Here is a 20,755-nt window from a genome sequence, read left to right as displayed (position 1 = left end):
CCGACTTGTGTTCACAATCCATTATATACAGTACCAGTCAAAAGTTTGGACACACCTACTCATTCAAGGGTTTTTCTTATTTTACTATTTTCTACATTGTAGAATAATAGTGAAGACATCAAAACTATGAAATACTACTACAGCTTTGCACACTCTTGACGTTCTCTCAACCAGCTTCATGAGGAATGCTTTTCCAACAGTCTTGAAGGAATTCCCACATATCCTGAGCACTTGTTGGCTGCTTTTCCTTTGCTCTGCAGTCCAACTCATCCCAAACCATCTCAATTGGGTTGAGGTCGGGTGATTGTGGAGGCCAGGTCATCTGATACTGCACTCCATCACTCTCCTGCTTGATCAAATAGCCCTTACACAGCCTGGAGGTGTGTTTTGTGTCATTGTACTGTTGAAAAATAAATGATAGTCCCACTAAGCCCAAACTAGATGGGATGGCTTATCGCTGCAGAATGCTATGGTAGCCATGCTGGTTAAGTGTGCCTTGATTTTTAAATTAATCACTGACCGTGTCACCAGCAAAGCACCCCCACAACATTTTTGTTTGTTTTTAACCTTTTTATTTAACTAGGCAAGTCAGTTAAGAACCAATTCTTATTTGCAATGATGGCCTACCGGGGAACAGTGGGTTAACTGCCTTGTTCAGGGGCAGAACAACAGATTTCTACATTGGCAGCTCGGGAATTCGATCCAGCAGCCTTTCAGTTACTGGCTCAATGCTCTAACCACTAGGCTACCTGCCACACCTTCTCCATGCTTCACGGTGGGAACCACACATTCGGAGATCATCCGTTCACCAACTCTGCATCTCACAAAGACATGGCGGGTTGGAACCAAAAATCTCACATTTTGACAGATTTCCACCGGTCTAATGTCCATTGGTCGTGTTTCTTGGCCCAAGCAAGTCTTATTGGTGTCCTTTAGTAGTGGTTTCTTTGCAGCAATGCGACCATGAAGGCCTGATTCACGAAGTCTCCTCTCCTCTGAACAGTTGATGTTGAGATGTGTCTTACTTGAACACTGAAGTATTTATTTGGGCTGCAATTTCTGAGGCTGGTAACTCTAATGAACTTCTCTACAGCTGAGGTAACTCTGGGTCTTCCTTTCCTGTGGCGGTCCTCATGAGAGCCAGTTTCATCATAGCGCTTGATGGTTTTTACGACTGCACTTTTCCGGATTGAAGTAAAGTAATGTCTTAAAGTATTGATGGACTGTCATTTCTCTTTGCTTATTTGAGCTGTTCTTGCCATAATATGGACTTGGTCTTTTAGCCCTTTTTGGTATCTTCTATATACCACCCCTACCTTGTCACAACACAACTGACTGGCTCAAATGCATTAATAAGAAAATAAATTCCACAAATGAACTTTTAACTTGCCCAGAGTAAACTGCCTGCTACTCACTCCCAGAAACTAAGATATGCAAATTACTAGTAGATTTGGATAGAAAGCACTCTGAAGTTTCTAAAACTGTTTGAATGATGTCTGTGAGTATAAAAGAACTCATATGGCAGGCAAAAATCTGAGAAAAAATCCAACCAGGAAGTGACTTGTAGTTTTTCTATCTAATCCCTCTTCAAACTACAGTGTCTGTGGGGTCATTTTGCACTTCCTAAAGGCTTCTATTGGCTGTCAACAGCCTTTAGAAACTTGTTTCATCCGTCTACTGTTACTGGGCAGAGAATAGGAGCTCAGTCTATCAGTGGACTGCCTGGGACCAGTGAGTTGTTTACTGCGCAGGCACGTTTGGCGCGCCGCTCCTTCTTTTTCTTCTGTAATGAATACGCTATTATCGACGTTTTATGTTAAAAAGAAGGGTTGATTGTAAACTTCGTTTGACATGTTTCTACGAACGGTAATGGAACTATTTGACTTTTTGTCTCTAGTTTTACGCTCACGCGTTATGCCTTTGGATAGTGATCTGACCCCGCGAACAAAACTGAGGTATTTAGACATAAATATGGAGTATTTAGAAGAAAATAACATTTCTTGTGGGAGTCCTGGGAGTGCATTCTGACAAAGATCAGCAAAGGTAAGGGAAGATTTATATTACTAATTCTGAGTTTAGTTGACTCCAGAACTTGGCGGGTAACTGTATAGCTTGCTTTGATGGCTGAGCGCTGTACTCAGAATATTGAAAAATGTGCTTTCGCCGAAAAGCAATTTTAAAATCTGACACAGCTGTTGCATCAAGGAGTAGTATATCTATAATTCTTTCAATAACTGTTGTAAATTTTATCAATGTTTATGATGAGTATTTTTGTAAATTGATGTGCTCATTCACCGGAAGTTTTGGTGGGAATACATTTTCTGAACATCACGCACCAATGTAAAATGGGGTTTATGGATATAAATATGAATTTTATCGAATAAAACATGTATTTTGTATCATTGAGTCCTGGGAGTGTGATCTGATGAAGACAATCAAAGGTTAGTAATTAATTTTAGCTGTATTTCTGGTTTTTGTGACGCGTCTCCTTGCTTGGAAAATGGCTGTGTGGTTTTTCTTGTTTAGGTGCTGTCCTAACATAATCTGATGTTTTGCTTTCGCCGTAAAGCCTTTTTGAAATCGGACACTGTGGTTAGATTAAGGAGAATCTTATCTTTAAAATGGTGTGTAATACTTGTATGTTTGAGACATTTTAATTATGAGATTTTTGTTGTTTTGAATTTGCTGCCGTGCACTTTCATTGGCTGTCGTCATATCGATCCCGCTAACGGGATTCAAGCCATAAGAAGTTTTAACAAGGCACACCTGTTAATTGAAATGCATTCCAGGTGACTACCTCATGAAGCTGGTTGAGAGAATGCCAAGAGTGCAAAGCTGTCATCAAGACAAATGGTGGCTACTTTGAAGAATCTCAAATGTAAAATATATTTTGATTTGTTATTGGTTACTACATGATTCCATATGTTATTTCATAGTTTTGCTGTCTTCACTATTATTCTACAATGTAGAAATTAGTACAAAGAAAGAACCCTTGAATGAGTAAGTGTGTCCAAACTTTAGACTGGTACTGTAATTCTGTATTTTATTTGCACAAACAATTTTACGTACAATACCCGGTCTTGTGTAACCTTACTTTCAATCAGAGTGGTGTGTCGGAATACCCGTCAACTGAGGGCTCTATTAAATCCGTATAGTGGAAGTTCAGCATGTGAAATGTATATGCAATGTTCCCGTGTAAGCGGACACTACATTCACGGTAAACGCTGGATGTCAGTTTAATTGAAATAACCTTTTACATTTCTGTCACGCATTCTGTAAGTCTTCAGCGAAGCAAATTGAATAAAGCCTCACGGTGTGTTGATGTCTACTCTGCAGCTGCGCCTAAACTGACATCCACTTGCTTGTATTTCCCTGGCCACTGAACTATGGACCTGACCAGTAGAGGTCACTAACAGACCTCTGAGACGTCTTCTCTGGCTATACTGGACTATACTCCAGCTCCCGTTCAATCCTTCCTCCTCATTGTAGAGCTCCCCTAGGCCCTGAACGGACTGCAATGTATGAAGAAGATCAATTGCATTTTGAAATGAAGGCTAGGAGAAAGGACACAAGGAATTAATAATTTGAGAAAGTCTAATTCTGCTCAAAGTTTTCCTCATTCAGGCCGAGATTCAATTCAAGGCATGTTATAAAACAGTGGTTTCTCAAACCTCTCATTGAGATCCCCAGATCTTTAATGTACTTGATCTATTCCAGAGCTAGCACACCTGATTCAATTGGTCAATTATACTGAACAAAAATATAAATACAACATGCAACAATTTCAGTGATTTTTACTGAGTTTTACAGTTCATACAAGGAAATCAGTCAATTGAAATACATTAATTAGGCCCTAATGGATTTCAAATGACTGGGCATGAGTGCAGCCATGGGTGGGAATAGGCCCACCCACTGGGGAGCCAGGCCCAGCCAATCAGAATAAGTTTTTCCTCACAAAAGGGCTTTATTACAGACAGAAATACCCCTCAGTTTCATCAGCTGTTCGGGTGACTGGTCTCAGATGATCCCGCAGGTGAAGAAGCCGGATGTGGCGGTCCTGGGCTGGCATGGTTACACGTGGTCTGCGGTTGTGAGGCTGGTTGGGCATACTGCCAAATTCTCTAAAACTACATTGGAGGCGGCTTATGGTAGAGAAATTAACATTAAATTATCTGGCAACAGCTCTTTTGGGCATTCCTGCAGTCAGCAGGCCAATTGCACCATCCCTCAACTTGAGAACTGCACATTTTAGAGTGGCCTTTTCTTGTCCCCAGCACAAGGTGCACCTGTGTAATGATCATGCTATTTAATCAGATTCTTGATATGCTTATTTCCCTATACAGCATTGTACCGTGAATGTGGTCTTTGCTGACAAAGTGCTCTTTAATTGAATCCTGGCCTAAAATATCATAAAAATGCATAATAAAAAAACAAAAACAATGACCAAGGAGAGTTGTGGATCCAAAGAAATGGACAACCCAGTGTGCTGGAGCATGGTGCTTGCAACACCAGAGATTTGGCTTTGATTCCTATAAGTGCCACATAAGCTGTGGTTTAATCAAGGATTGGCCACAGTACAAACACTCAAGAGGCAGGTTAAAGGCAAAATATAGACTTTTAATGACAAACTTAGCTGGAGACTGGGATCAAAAGCCAGGACCTCCTGGGGCTGAACAACCACCAAATCGGTCGCCGAAGGGATGGTCACCTTCTGAGGCTTAGAACCATGGTTCTAAGGGGCCCACAACATGATCAAACTCTAATTCAAAGGCCTAGCTCTGTCAGAGCTTATCTTAATCAAACTTAACCAAAGACCTTCATTCAAACAAAGGTACATGGAGCTTGGACAGTCTTCAGCAGCTCCTGCTGCTCTCTCTAAGTGGCAAACCCCCAATCAGTGGTGTAAAGTACTTAAGTAAAAATAGTTTTTGGGGATATCTGTACTTTACATTACTATTTATATTTTTGACAACTTTTACTTTTAGTTCACTACATTCCTAAAGAAAATAATGTATTTTTTACTCTATACATTTTGTCTGACACCCAAAAGTGCTAGTTACATTTATAATGCTTAGCAGGACAGGAAGATGGTCCAATTCACGCATTCATCAAGAGAACATCCCTGGTCATCTCTACTGCCTCTGATCTGACAGACTCCGTAAACACAAATGCTTCGTTTGTAAATTATGTCTGAGTGTTGGAGTGTGCCCCTGGCTATCTGTAAATGATGTCTGAGTGTTGGAGTGTGCCCCTGGCTATCTGTAAATTATGTCTGAGTGTTGGAGTGTGCCCCTGGCTATTAGTAAAATAAATGTAATACATGTAATGGTGCCGTCTGGTTTGCTTAATATGTCATTTGAGATGATTTATACTTTTACTTTAGCAATTACATTTACTTTTAATACTTAAGTACATTTTAAACCAAATACTTTGAGACTTTTACTCAAGTAGTATTTTACTGGATGACTTTTACTTGAGTCATGTTCTATTAAGGAATCTTTACAATTGGGTACTTATTCCACCACTGTCCCCAATGCATCTTCTTCAATGAAGGCATCCAATAAATGTTGCATTACCAAATGTATTAACGGAGTCAAAAAACAAATGTGTTCAATGTGTTCAAATGCCTCTTGATTTTCATGTTTGTATATTTCACATACAACATCTTTTTATATTTCACACATTAAGCACACACAAACATGCAGTGCTTTTGCCGATGCTTTATTTCCCTGACCACAGTGTGATGTATGGATTTGACCACTAGAGTTCACTAACAGACAGCTATACAGTATATTCCAGCTGACATTATTAATTCATGCTTCATTGTTGCCCTCTATTGGTCATTCTATGTATAAGAGAACAATACATCTGTGTTATCCTTCACTGCTACTTTGAATATTTGCAAAGTGCTCTGTGAGATGGAATGTTTTCAGAGCAAATTGCCACTCTAAATCTGAACGGTCATTCTTAGAGGGTCCATTCATTGACCCCTTGTTCTAGAGACAGCGAGTCAGAACAGAGCTAGCCTAACCTCTCGGACCTTTCTTCCTCCGCCTCTCCTTCCCTCTTACCTGTTGTTTAGCTCAGCTCCCAGGCCTCTAGCTGGCTGAAGCTGTTGGAGAGGGGAAACATCCAGGTCATGTGGGGACCTGTCTGGAAGGATGTACACATTAGTATTCTGGAACAGAGCCTGCTATTGCAAATCCAAGGCACTGTTCCTGAACGTTGTTATTGACTTTCAGTGTGAGTCAGGAGTAAGTGTGTGACGCAGCTCAGCAAAAACATGGGTAGATCAGAGGTGAGCCCTGACAGTGGAGGTGGTGTGTGTGTCTGTCTCTAGTTGCTTGTGTGTGTGTGTGTGTGTGGAGCAGCTTACCGTGATGCTGGGAGCTCAGCAGGGGGTGCCAGCTGTCAAAGCGAGACCACACAGTCTCTGTAGTAAAGTCTGATCATAGACCTACAGAGCGAGAACCAAAAGTAGCAGATCCACACATTCCTCCTTTAACACTCAACAGACAGCATGTAACTCCTTTAAAAACACCCCCACGTCCCTCCCCACCTCCCCCAAATCCAACAGGAGACCCTGGATCACCCCCAACCCTCCCCCATACAGAAACACTCAGTCTGGGTTACTACAGGACTGCTGCGGCCTGACTAGGATCTGCCCTACCCAGATGTGGCTAAGCCGGGGGAGAAGTCCTTAATCACTTCTTCTCCACTGCTATGTTTCCTCAAGATTGTTCCCTAAACCCTGCTTGTTTTTACTGGCTGTGTGCGAGGGTTTTAATTTTATGTTCTGTACTGTGCATCCTGTGTGTGTTGACTGTTGTTGGGATTATGTGGTTGTGTCTTGCTGTATGTAGTCTATCAAGAGAAATTCCTCTCCCAAGAAAAATAATGTTCTATGAATTGAATACAACACATGACTAAAGAGTACAATGAAGCACTGTTGTGTTCTCCTGCCTGAACAAACACATCTCTTGCATTGTGTAGAGTTGAAGAGAGCCGTTCCATTTCAGCTTAGAGTAATTACCCGGAGCTTTAGGGCTTTTGGAAGAGGAGGAAGTGTATTCACTAGAAACATACACCCTCCCTCCCTAATGTCGATATTTATTGAATAAAGGGAAGCACTCCAAGGCTAATGCATGTTGAATGAAGCCCATTGATTCCATCAATCTTTTTCTTTGCAATTGTCTTCTCAGTCATCAGTTTAGGTCAATATGAATTGCAGTAAAACGGTCAATCGTCCAAGGCGTTAGATTGGATTATTAGAAGAAAAAAAACTTTTTGCTTTCATAATTTGAATGTTTTCTTGTTTTATGGACTAGACTGTGAACCGCTATGCTTCTTCAACCCTAAAGGAATGTGTCTTTTACAGCAGAAAGGCCTACTACTGTCCAACAAGGAATATACAAAATATGCCATCTGTTCACTCCAAAGTGTATTTCTGATAAAAGGCTCTAATATTACATCTGTGTTGTCTTATTGCTACAACATACCTACTATAACGTAAGTCAAACACCGTCTGCTCAAGTAGCTGTTTCAATAGAAAATCCCTTCCCTCCATATATACAAAAATATAAACACAACATGCAACAATTTCAATGATTTTACTGAGTTGCAGTTCACACAAGGAAATCAGTCAATTGAAATAAATAAATTAGGCCCTAATCTATAGGTTTCACATGACTGGGAATACAGATATGCATCTGTTGGTCACAGACACTGTACCTTAAAAAAAATGTAGGGCGTGGATCAGAAAACCAGTCAGTATCTGGTGTGATAACCACTTACCTCATGCAGCGTGACACATCTCCTTCACATAGAGTTGATCAGACTGTTGATTGTGGCCTGTGGAATGTTGTCGCGCTGCAATGGCATTGCGAAATTGCTGGTTATTGGTAGGAACTGGAACACGCTGTCGTACACATCGATCCAGAGCATCCCAAACATGCTCAATGAGTGACATGTCTGGTGAGTCGGCAGGCCATGGAAGAACTGGGACATTTTCAGCTTCCAGGAATTGTGTACAGATCCTTGAGATGTGGGGCAGTGCATTATCAGGCTGAAACATGAGGTGATGGCGGTGGATGAATGGCATGAAAATGGGCCTCAGGATCTCGTGCATTCAATTTGATCTGTGCATTCAAATTGTCATCGTTAAAATTCGAATGTGTTCGTTGTCCATAGCGTCTTCAGTTGCGCAAACCCACAGTTTCATCAGCTCTGGTGGACATTCCTGCAGTAAGCATGCCTATTGCCCTCAAAGCTTGAGACATCTGTGGCATTGTGTTGTGTGACAAAACTTCACATTTTCGAGTGGCCTTTTATTGTCCCCAGCACAAGGTGCACCTGTGTAATGATCATGTTGTTTAATCAGTTTCTTGATATGCCACATCTGTCAGGTGGATGGATTATCTTGGCAAAGGAGAAATGCTCACTAACAGGGATGTAAACAAATTTGAGGGAAATTAGCTTTGTGTATGTATTAAACATTTCTTGGATCTTTTATTTCAGCTCATGAAACACTTTACATGTTGCGTTTATATTTTTGTTCAGTATCTATGCCATTTAGGATATCCAAACCAACTTACAGTCATACATTTTATATATGGGTGGTCCCGGGAATCAAACCCACTATCCTGGCTTTGTTAGCACCATGCTCTACCAATTGAGCTACAGTTTTTAACTGAAAGCCAAATACCATCAGAGTCCCAATTCACTCTGCTCTAAAACGAATACGCTAGCCACCGCTATGATTCATGATGTAATCACAATGTGTCTCAAGACTAAGAGCCCCAGAGGCTGATATTAAGACAGACCGAGAGAGTGTTCTGTCTGTCGCTCCCCACATCTACCTTAATCTGCATCTCCACTCCAGCCTTCATCAGTCTCAACAGTACTGAGAAAACAGGCAGAATGAGAGAAAGAAGGAGGGAAGAAGGAGGGATAATCTAAGAGGGAGCTGGCACTCAGCACATTCCTTCAGGGTCCTGAGTGTGTGAGGGTGCTATATGCCTCTGTGTGCGCCCCGCCACTCCTCCCTCCTCTCACACCAGTCCACATTCAAGTTCAGTTCCCCCCCTAATTAGATGGATCTCAAGCGTGCCCATGAACTCTTTACCTTTCTGATTGGTTAGCCCCATAGCAGACAGACATGGCAGGCACCGCCGCTGCTTGGGCCATGCTAGGCTAATTGGAGTAATCCGTCATTGTAATGAATGCTGCGGGTATAGATGACTGAAATGTATGGGCCCAAACCGGGCAGTGAAGTGCCTTTAGACAGACGCCTGCGATCAAATGTGACACTTAGCTTATAGCGGATTCCCCCCATGACTTCCCCCCCATGACTGTCCACAGTAAGCGGTAGTTATTGTTTGTCAGCTCTTTCCTGAGCTCATGAGTAAAGTGACTTTGATGTTTTGTTATCTGCCTATACGCAGACTATGCGCTGCAGGTAGGGCCCCGCGGCCGCTAGGAGGACTATTTGAGGGGGGACCTCAGTCGGGGGTTCTCAACTTACTGTTGAAAAATACCATAGAAGAATACACCACGTGCAATTTCGAAATTTGGTAGCTAGTGCATCAGCAGTTTTTCTTGTGTTATGTCAGAAAGTCGATTAGATTGCTAGGTAAGTTAGTCTAGCCAGATATCTAAACCTTCATGGCTGAACCATATCCCGCTTAGGGCCCCTGTGTAAGAACATCCAGTCATTGTTGATTTGATTCACATTAAGATTTCGTTATTATCTTACCTAACATTTGTCTCGGTTCCAAGCTGGTTATCCTGCGAACAATTTACTTACTTCACGCCGAGGATTGTTTTTCTAACACTCCAATTTAACTCCACTATTTCTCCTCATTGTATTGTTCCGAAAATAATTTCCTCAGCTCAATCTAATGATTGATTGCAAATGTACTCTTATTTCTCACTCTCTCGGCCAATAGAAGCCAAGTTGTTATAGTTGGACCCGGGCCAAAAGCCCTTTGGGTTGTCAATCAAAACAGTTTCCACAGGGCTATGGGAAGTCCTACAATAACATCTTATCATTGTGAGCGAGTTAGGCGAGCTGTGGAGGTCACCCGGACATGGAGTTGGAAAATAAACACTGCGACTATCTCACACTGTGAATGTGCTGCTGAGGTCACTGCCCGAGCAGACGCTACAAACGACAGTGGACTGTTGGCAGGACCTGCATCAGAGTCTGGGTAAAGAAGGCTATAGAAAGAAAAGAGGCACATTGGCCCACTACACACCACAAATCAGTGGTGAAAACATACAGTTGAAGTCGGAAGTTTACATACACCTTAGCCAAATACATTTAAACTCAGTTTTTCACAATTCCTGACATTTAATCCAAATAAAAATTCCCTGTCTTAGGTCAGTTAGGATCACAACTTCATTTTAAGAATGTGAAATGTCAGAATAATAGTAGAGAGAATGATTTATTTCAGCTTTTATTTCTTTCATCACATTCCCAGTGGGTCAGAAGTTTACATACACTGAATTAGTATTTGGTAGCATTGCCTTTGAATTGTTTAACTTGGGTCAAACCTTTTGGGTAGCCTTCCACAAGCTTCCTACAGTAAGTTGGGTGGATTTTGGCCCATTCCTCTTGACAGAGTTGGTGTAACTGAGTCAGGTTTGTAGGCCTCCTTGCTCTCACACGCTTTTTCAGTTCTGCCCACACATTTTCTATGGGTTTGAGGTCAGGGCTTTGTGATGGCCACTCCAATACCTTGACTTTGTTTTCTTTAAGCCATTTTGCCACAACTTTGGAAGTATGCTTGGGGTCATTGTCCATTTGGAAGACCCATTTGCAAACAAGCTTTAACTTCCTGACTGATGTCTTGAGATGTTGCTTCAATATATCCACATCATTTTCCATATTCATGATGCCATCTATTTTGTGAAGTGCACCAGTCCCTCCTGCAGCAAAGCACCCCCACAACATGATGCTGCCACCCCCGTGCTTCACAATTGGGATGGTGTTCTTCAGCTTGCAAACCTCCCCATTTTCCCTCCAAACATAACGATGGTCATTATGGCCAAACAGTTCTATTTTTGTTTCATCAGACCACAGGACATTTCTCCAAAAAGTATGATCTTTGTCTCCATGTGCAGTTGCAAACCATAGTCTGGCTTTTTTTATGGCGGTTTTGGAGCAGTGGCTTCTTCCTTGCTGTCGATATAGGACTCGTTTTACTGTGGATATAGATACTTTTGTACCTGTTTCCTCCAGCATCTTCACAAGGTCCTTTGCTGTTGTTCTGGGACTGATTTGCACTTTTCGCACCAAAGTACATTCATCTCTAGGAGACAGAACGTGTCTCCTTCCTGAGCGGTATGACGGCTGCGTGGTCCCATGGTGTTAATACTTGCATACTATTGTTTGTACAGATGAACGTGGTACCTTCAGGTGTTTGGAAATTACTCCCAAGGATGAATCAGACTTGTGGAGGTCTACAATATTTTTTCTAAGGTCTTGGTTGATTTCTTTTGATTTTCCCATGATGTCAAGCAAAGAGACACTTAGTTTGAAGGTAGGCCTTGAAATACATCCACAAGTACACCTCCAATTGACTCAAATGATGTCAATTAACTAGCCTATCAGAAGCTTCTAAAGCCATGACATCATTTTTCTGGAATTTTCCAAGCTGTTTAAAGGCACAGTCAACTTAGTGTATGTGAACTTCTGACCCACTGGAATTGTGATACCGTGAATGATAAGTGAAATAATCTGTCTGTAAACAATTATTGGAAAAATTACTTGTGTCATGCACAAAGTAGATGTCCTAACCGACTTGCCAAAACTATAGTTTGTTAACAAGACATTTTTGGAGTGGTTGAAAAACGAGTTTTAATGACTCCAACCTAAGTGTATGTAAACTTCCGACTTCAACTGTACTTGTCCAGGAAAAATGAATCAAATATATCTGTTCTATCATGACCGTTGTGAAACAGAAACAGCATCTGCTGCAAAGGCCAGCAGGATTGTCAGACCTTGTGGCAACAGGCCAGTCATCATGGTTTAAAAACATGGCTGGGATAAAGGCTGTTTAGAGAATAAATAACACAAGACTATCTCACGGAGCAAAGGGTTTGCAGAGTTTTTATAGAATGCTGAACCAATGTAAGCCCTTCTGCCTCTGTTTACATTGAAGATATCTCAACCCAGAGCAACACTGGGAGTTGGCAGGGAGTTGACCTCTGTCTTTCGTTCACACCATAGTTTGTAAAGAACATATTAACTAACCTTTTGTAGTTCTTATCTTAAATCGGTTCCGAACCCCTCCAAAACAATAACTACACCCTGTGGTCGATAACCAATCAACCACGGCAGAGGATAGGACAAGGTCACACACGTTTCCGTAAACATCTACACATTTCTGAAGCAAGGTGTCATGTAATGCAGTTTAAATGATAAACAGAGGATAAAGGAGTAAACTTCCATGAACGAATGAGGATGTCTCTCACACTTTTTGTAAGGGGTAGCCAGTAATTACAGCCCAAGGGTATTTTCAATGGATGCGTGTTCTTTTAAATTGGGCTGTTATTTTTGAGTGACTAATTTTATCCCTGGCTGTCAATCAGCATTGCTACTTGTGCTCCATGTTGTCATATCATTCTTGCGAAAGCAACAATGCTGGGAAAGTTGACGGCTCGACTTCCAGACATATATACTCTTATTGTTTCTCTACGACCTTTGACCTTTTGGTTGCTTTTCAGTTCTCTAAAGCAGAGGCCCTGATACCACACCATCCTCGGAGTCAACTTAATTACTATGCAACAGGAATTTGATAGTTTCTGCTTTACACGCTCCATAGGAATACTGACAAAATATTGTGTTGGCTTATATGGGTTAAAAGGGCGTTCTATTCAGACCATGAAGGGAGTTTGTTGACTGACTGGTTCTGTTGACGTTTGCCAATCAGATTAAATGGCAGCCAGTCTGTGACCTTCTAGTCTGGTAGGTATTGTCTGTGTTTACAGCCTAACCTTCTCACACAGGCACTTTCCCTCCACCACCAATTAGCAGCCAATCTTACACAGCACATCGCAACAGTTTGCTTCATGAGTTTGGTGTAGTCCTGTTGAAATCGATAACTTATGTGTAAATAATTTTTTATTTTTGAACACATGCTGCCAGAACATGCTGCTTTGACCTTACAGTAACAGAAGTTGGTTGAAATGAAGAGAATCATCATAGTCAAAAATAGAATAGGGAAATCAATTTTGGCAGCGTTGACTCAATTATAAGTCAGTTCCTCTATGCCATTTTCTCCTCAGACAACATAAGCAATGAGTCACAGGAGTTCACGAGAACCTTACAGGAGAGAAAGTCCCCATGTTGTTGTGTGCTAGTTCTATGTGTCCAGAAGAGCGGGATCCAACTGGGCAACACTGGTTGAACCAACGTTGTTTTCACGTCATTTAAATTAAATTACGTTGAACCAATGTGAATAGGCGTTTAATTGACATCTGTGCCCAGTGGGATACCACTTTTCCTCAGTGGTGGAAAAAGTACCCGATTTTCATACTTGAATGAAAGTAAATATACCTTCATAGAAAATTACTCAAGTAAAAGTGAAAGTCACCCAGTAAAATCCTACTTGAGTAAAAGTCTAAAAGTATTTGGTTTTAAATATACTTAAGTATCACACGTAAATGTAATTTCTCATACTTAAGTACAAAAGTAAACGTATAAATTATTCCACATTTCTTGTATTAAGCAAACCAGACAGCACCATTTTAGCCAGGGGCACACTCCAACACTCAGACATCATTTACAAACGAAGCATGTGTGTTTAGTGACTTCGCCAGATCAGAGGCAGTAGGGATTGACCAGGGATGTTCTCTTGATAAATGTGTGAATTGGACAAATTTCCTGTCATGCTAAGCATTCAAAATGTAACAAGTATTTTTGGGAGTCAGGGAAAATGAATGGAGTAAAAAGTACATTTTCTTCTTGAGGAATGTACTGAAGTAAATGTAAAAGTAGTCAAAAATATTAAAAGTAAAGTACAGACCACCCTAAACGACGTAAGTAGTACTTAAAGTATTTTTACTAAAGTACTTTACACCACTGATTTTCTTAGTGTGTTCTACCCATCTGTCTCCTCTTTCCACTGCACCACACATTAAGGCTAGTCACAGTACTTTACACAAGGTCAAGCTGATGCACGTATTTCACAGTAATACAACAAAGACATGCACACACACCACACACACACACTGCATTACAAAGCCCAGCCATTAAAAGATCATATCACTAAATGATGGAGGGAAATCTCAAAATAATGTGCAGACAAAATGTTTTAATAAATCACGTGTTGAACAGCCAGTGACACTACTGTAAAGTAATCATCATACTGCTTACACAAGTCTAACATAATGCTAAAGTTGACATAAACATTATGCATTTTGTTTATGCGGACATTGTGTTGCGTGACACAATATTGAAAGAAACACTATGGCTAAATGTATGAAGGGTGGTTGAAAAGTTTCTGGTCTTTCTTACTGCCTGTTATCAAATGTAACAATTACTGTATTCTCTGGCATGTTGTGGGGGTTACCCTACAAGATGGCAGTCATTGTGTCACTGGTTTTCACCAGGATTCCCTCAATGTAACTAGGCATCTGATCCTCAAGGGGTTTACCCATCGAGAATGATAGAGGCCTCTAGTGACCAAAAGGCCAGTTTAGCATGGGGGCTTCGACCATGCTTTTTTTGTTGTTGCCATTTTAAGTAGTCAATGTAGTCAACTGGGTGGCGATTCCTATGGGTTGTAGCCTCAATGGCGCTGCCCATGCTGTCATAGATTCTATAATGGCACAGACATAAAGATGAGTTCTCTATCTAGCTCTATGTGTTTACCCTTCCCATGAGTTTCTTCATTGACAGTAGTCATCTTGTTGCTCAATATTTGTCGATGAACCAGATCTAAAAAAAGCATTTCCAGAGTATAAAAAGTCAACACGGATCACTGTAAGAATAACAAAGAGTCTATGGGTAAACAAGAACTTAAAACTCACCTTTGACTCAGGTAAAGAGGCTTGGTTCTTCATGTGATGATAAGTCTTCGCTGTGGATCCATGCAGGTGCAGGTGTACAGCCTAGTGAAGATCACTAGAGGGCTCTGTATCCTACTTCCTACAATGGGCGCGTTCCTCTGCCCAGGCGTTGTCGACGCATGCCAGATCTTACAACGCCTGGATAGGAATTTTATGTATCAGCTAAACACATCATGTGTTATAACAATCTGGTGTCCGACTGCACAGTTGATTACATGGCACTCGGCCATCGGAGGATGCATGCAACGTCTGAGCAGAGGAACGCGACCAGTATCACTGTGTGGCTTTAGCTCTTTCTGCATGGACTAAAAGGCCTGTCCTCTCTCTCCTCATTCATTTCACTGATCTGAAAGAACCGACCAGAGGGGTACACTACAGAGCTGGATCAATGAGTTAGCCAGCTAACCTTGATAAACAACCAGAAATAACTATTTATTTTCTGGTTCATTTAACTTGGATATGTGTTATTGGTTGTCGAGTCAATTAAACCATGTCAATTTCAAGTTTTATTTTAAAATTAAAATCATTTTAAAGAAGATTTAGGCAAATTAGCTAGCTGGCTAACTCATTGATGCTGCTTTATAGCATATCATTCTGGTGAAAGCCAGCCTAAAAATGGACTTCCACCATTTTGTTTACACCTGTCAAGGCTTTTCCAATCAGTGTATCTGAGTAAACTGAGGTGGATTTTTTGCTTTCGTCTGTCCAATTGTCTTGCCAACCTTAAGAAAGGTCCTGTCTGGTTCAGTGGGTACGAGTGTGGAGCTACCACCAACAGCGTCGTTGTGAGTTCAATTCCCACTGGTGCATGTTGAAAGGGCCATATTCCCATCAAGGGCTGCTCTGTGGAAAGAAACCTCTCTAAATATCTAATTAATCATTGAGCCATACTTATCAAAAGCCCTGTTTATACCTGGTTCTAACCTTTGTCCTGATCTTGTCCACATTCTGACTGTGCCCACAGTCGTAGACGATTAAGATTGTGATCAGATCTTCCGACCTCCTCCAGAGGTAGTCAGGGACCCATTGTGTCTGGATATCTTACAAGTGTAGACGGATCTGCACAGTGAAATCATCATTATATTGGCCTCTAAAATCATTGACAGGTGGCACCATTGACTTATGGTGTCAATGTGTTTGTTAAAATAGATAATTAAATATTATTTTGAAAGAATATCTGTCAAATAATGTGCATACAGGCAGAGACCAGGAAATCTGTTCACAATGCGGACACAGTAGATGGATAAAAGACAAATGTGTCTTTTATCAGAATGTGGATAAGTTCAGGACAAAGGACGCATGTTTTTACCTGGGATAGAGCGAGGCAATGGTATTTGAACCAGGAGCATTCTTTAAACACCTGAAGGTGTATGCATTTCTCAAAGCAGGTTGGTGAATTCAGTTTTTACACTTTTGACTTTGAGTCAACATTTAATGACATTTCTAATAAATCACTGTGCTTATTTAATGAACATAACTCCAAAATATATTTTGAATAATTTACTTCCCTGAGCATCCGTTGACACTTGAAATGCTCAGTCTGATCGTATGGGCATTAGGAAACAATATAAAAATATATTTACATACACATCCCTGATTGGCTGATAGGATGGTCTAGAACCCATCCCTTTAACAGGATGAGCTGTCATTGGTTTATTATAATCATGATGTGGGCCAAATGTTCCATCCCACCTTAACAGGCTGAAATATCAGGCATTTATTTCAAACAGGTCTTACACAAAAACGGTATTATCATAATTTTCACAATTTTCAGAGTGTTATTTTTACCTCACAGAGTGGAAATATCATAAAAAAATATGTTTTAACTGAACTGCCCCTTTAAGGCGTGGTTGTGGCTGTGCGTGACATTGCACACCATCACAAAAGGAAACATCAGGGACTATATTAGGATATGTAACCTTCTTCTTGTATAAATTAATTCAACACCCTGATACACAGAAATACCATATTATCACATGCACTTTAGTCATTGTGTAATTTGCATTCGACAGTGTGATGAATACATCATGCGTACACGCCATTCTGAGTAAACAGCTACGTGCGTCATTTGATCACAATGTGAGTTTTGAACAGGAGAGAGAACATCCTGTCTAATTCACAGGTAGATGTAAATATAGGTTTATGACCGGTGGTGTTAACTTAATGATATGATTTAAACTATAAAGTTCATACCCAGCTCCTTGTCAATGTAGCCGCCCTATCATTACATATGGCCTAGCCCAACAACAGCAGAGAGAACATTCACACACACACATACACACACTCACACATTCCATCACTATACCATTCCACCCATCTCTCCATCCAGGACCTATGACATAATTAGGCAGATACATTATCGTACTTAGCATGGGTGTGTTGCATTGTATCACATTGTATAAGTAGTCTCGCACGAGCCTTGGCTTGTGCAAGCCAAAACGGCTCATAGGAGCAGGAGTCTCTCTTCTGTTCCGTGAGGCAGGTTGATGTACAAGTACACCCCCTGGACAGGAGTGTAGTCTATCGCAGGGCCTTACCATCAATCTATCTCTTTGAAACTGCAATATGTAACTTTTTGAGAACCCTACCAAATTCACATAGAAAGTCTAAGCGTTAGATCTGTTCTATGTGCGTTATTTCTATGCTTCCCTTAAGTTTTGTTTTTGCGTCTTTTACTTCAAAACAGCAGAAAATACAATAGTTTTGGTTATTGAAAAAATATTTTGCGGTGGTTTAGATGGTATAAATTAGGCAAACTATTACATATTTAGCAGCCAGGAAATGGTGGAGCGAACAGAGAAACATCTGGTCCCATACATTCTTTGGTATGACTCGGCTAGGGATCAATCTTCCACAAGGTACCTGAGTTGGTCTCTATCACATGTAGAGTTGCAATATCCTGGTTACTTTCCAAAAATTACCAGGTTTTCCAGAAATCTTGGTTGGAGGATTCCAGATTTCTGGCCCATTTCCTTCTAATTTCTGTAAAACTTGGGAATTTTGGAAAAATTCAAAAATCTGGCAAACCTGGTGTCAGGGACAATGTTTAAATAATGATATAATTTCATTCCATTACTGCTAGAGATATATCATTTCCATTCGGAGCTACATGTAGCTTCTTTAAGGACGATCTCCTCAAGGACTACTGATACAGGGCAGTTTCTCAGCTCTGTGGAGGGGCTGCACAAACCCAAAGACCACTATGATAGAGAAACAAATGGACATACCAAATGTATTCTCCACTTGTTTTATAAAACGATAAATGATCAACTGAAGAACCAGTGGGAGGTACGTGACAACCAAAGACACCAGGATCATTGAAATGATTCTGCAGGCCTTCAGTTTCATGTTGTTCATCCCTTACCCTCTCCTTGGCCCAGGACATTTCAGGGCCCTGAGAACAGCCAGGCAGCAGAACAACATCACAGAACCAGGGTGAAACCCAAAGTAAAGTCATTCATTATACATTTTGATTCACCAAGCATATAAGCAAAGCAGGACCCAAGCACCATCAGCCTGACGACAGCACAACACCCCACCCTGTACCTAAGGGGTTGTACTTCAGGAAGGTTACTGGGTAGACCACCGCCAGGTAGCACTCCACACAGATACAACACTGGAACAGGGGACGGCCAGTAAGGATGAAACCCTTACAGAAAATCGCAACGCTCCATAAAACACCATCCTCTTGGAAGTAATTCAGGATGTGATTATGGAGTATAAACGTCAGACTGGACAAGCAGGTGAGTATATCAGACACGGCCAGGTTGAGAGAGAAAACATTTGAGGCCATCATCTCCCCCCGCTCACTATCAGCCACAGGACGTAGGCATTGGTGGGAAGACTCAGGATGAGGTTTATTGAGTCGCCAGCAGTGTATAGTTGTCAGGCGGTGGGTGTAGCTGGTGTATGAAGTCAGGCGCAGGAGAGCAGAGATGAGTGAACAACGCACTTTACTTAAGAAAATAGCACAAAGTAAACATACCAATGTGCGAACAATAACGGTTGCCACAAAGCACGGGTGAAAACAGCATCCGGAAAAAACCAGCCGAAAACGTACCGACCTGAACAACAAACAATCACACACAAAGACATGGGGGAAACAGAGGGTTAAATACATGACCAGTAATAGGGAAATGAAAACCAGGTGTGTGGGAAACAAAGACAAAACCAATGGAAAATGAAAAGTGGATCGGCGATGGCTAGAAGACTTTGGCTGAAGTCGTGACAATAGTAGATACTGGACATAAAGTAGGGGTTTGGTGGAGAGGAGAGTAGAATTGCCGTCTACGGAATTGTTCATCTTTTCACAGCTGTTGGGGTCTGTGAATATACGGGACAAAAAATGGCCTCAGAGTGATATTGTAACAATTGTAAACATCAACAGTTTACAGTTTATTAGATAAACGGTCAGATATTACAAATAAACCCTGACTATTGCTGTTATACGGCAACTTGAATCCTAAAGAAATAGAAGAGTATATGATGGAGAGGTCTTCTCTCTGGTAAGGTTGTAATGGCAGTGGAGAGTGTCTGAATTTTGCATAAATACAGTAGGTAAAGTCTGTCTGAATTATGCATATTTGTAGGTAAAGTTAGCGGTCGATGTTCCTTCCTTAGTTATACGTGGGCTCTATCCCAAAATGTCACACCCTGTTCCCTATATAGTGCAGTACCTTTGGCCAAGGCCCATCGGTAAATGCACTATTTAGGGAATAGGGTGCCATTTGGGACTCAACCTTATAATGCATGTCTGAATTTACATGATCAGCTACATTTGCTTTTGGGAGTTATGTTTCAGAACCATGATATAGCTAGACAAATCTGGGGGGGGTTATATGAAGGGACATTGTTGAACACGGTTGAAACACAATTCAGCAGGAGGAAGGAGCATTTCACATACCCAGGTTTGACATGTCAGGTCTGAGATTCACGTCTTGAAGATACTATATATAATCCATGTATACCAGTGGAGGCTGCTGAGGGGAGGACGGCTTATAATAAATGTCTGGAATGGAGACAATGGAATGGTATCAACCACATGGAAACCACGTGTTAGATGTGTTTGATACCAATCCATTGACTCCAATGACTCCACTCCATTCCATTGACTCCATATACATAAATACACTACCGTTCAAAAGTTTGGGGTCACTTAGAAATGTCCATTAAAATAACATCAAATTGATCAGAAATACATTGTAGACATTGTTAATGTTGTAAATGACTATCGTAGCTGGAAATGGCCGATTTTTGATGGAATATCTTCATAGGCGTACAGAGGCCCATTATAAGGCCAGCATCCCGGAGTCGCCTCTTCACTTTTGACGTTGAGACTGGTGTTTTGCGGGTACTATTTAATGAAGCTGCCAGTTGAGGACTTGTGAGGCGTCTGTTTCTCAAACTAGACACTCTAATGTACTTGTCCTCTTGTTCAGTTGTGCACCGGGGCCTCCCACTCCTCTTTCTACTCTGGTTAGAGCCAGTTTGCGCTGTTCTGTGAAGGGAGTAATACACAGCGTTGTACGAGATCTTCAGCTTCTTGGCAATTTCTCGCATGGAATAGCCTTCATTTCTCAGAACAAGAATAGACTGACGAGTTTCAGAAGTAAGATCTTTGTTTCTGGAGATTTTGAGCCTGTAATCGAACCCATAAATGCTGATGCTCCAGATACTCAAC

Source organism: Salmo salar, chromosome ssa08 (assembly GCF_905237065.1).
Source record: "Salmo salar chromosome ssa08, Ssal_v3.1, whole genome shotgun sequence".
Lineage (NCBI taxonomy): Eukaryota > Metazoa > Chordata > Actinopteri > Salmoniformes > Salmonidae > Salmo > Salmo salar.
This window is presented reverse-complemented; position numbering follows the sequence as displayed.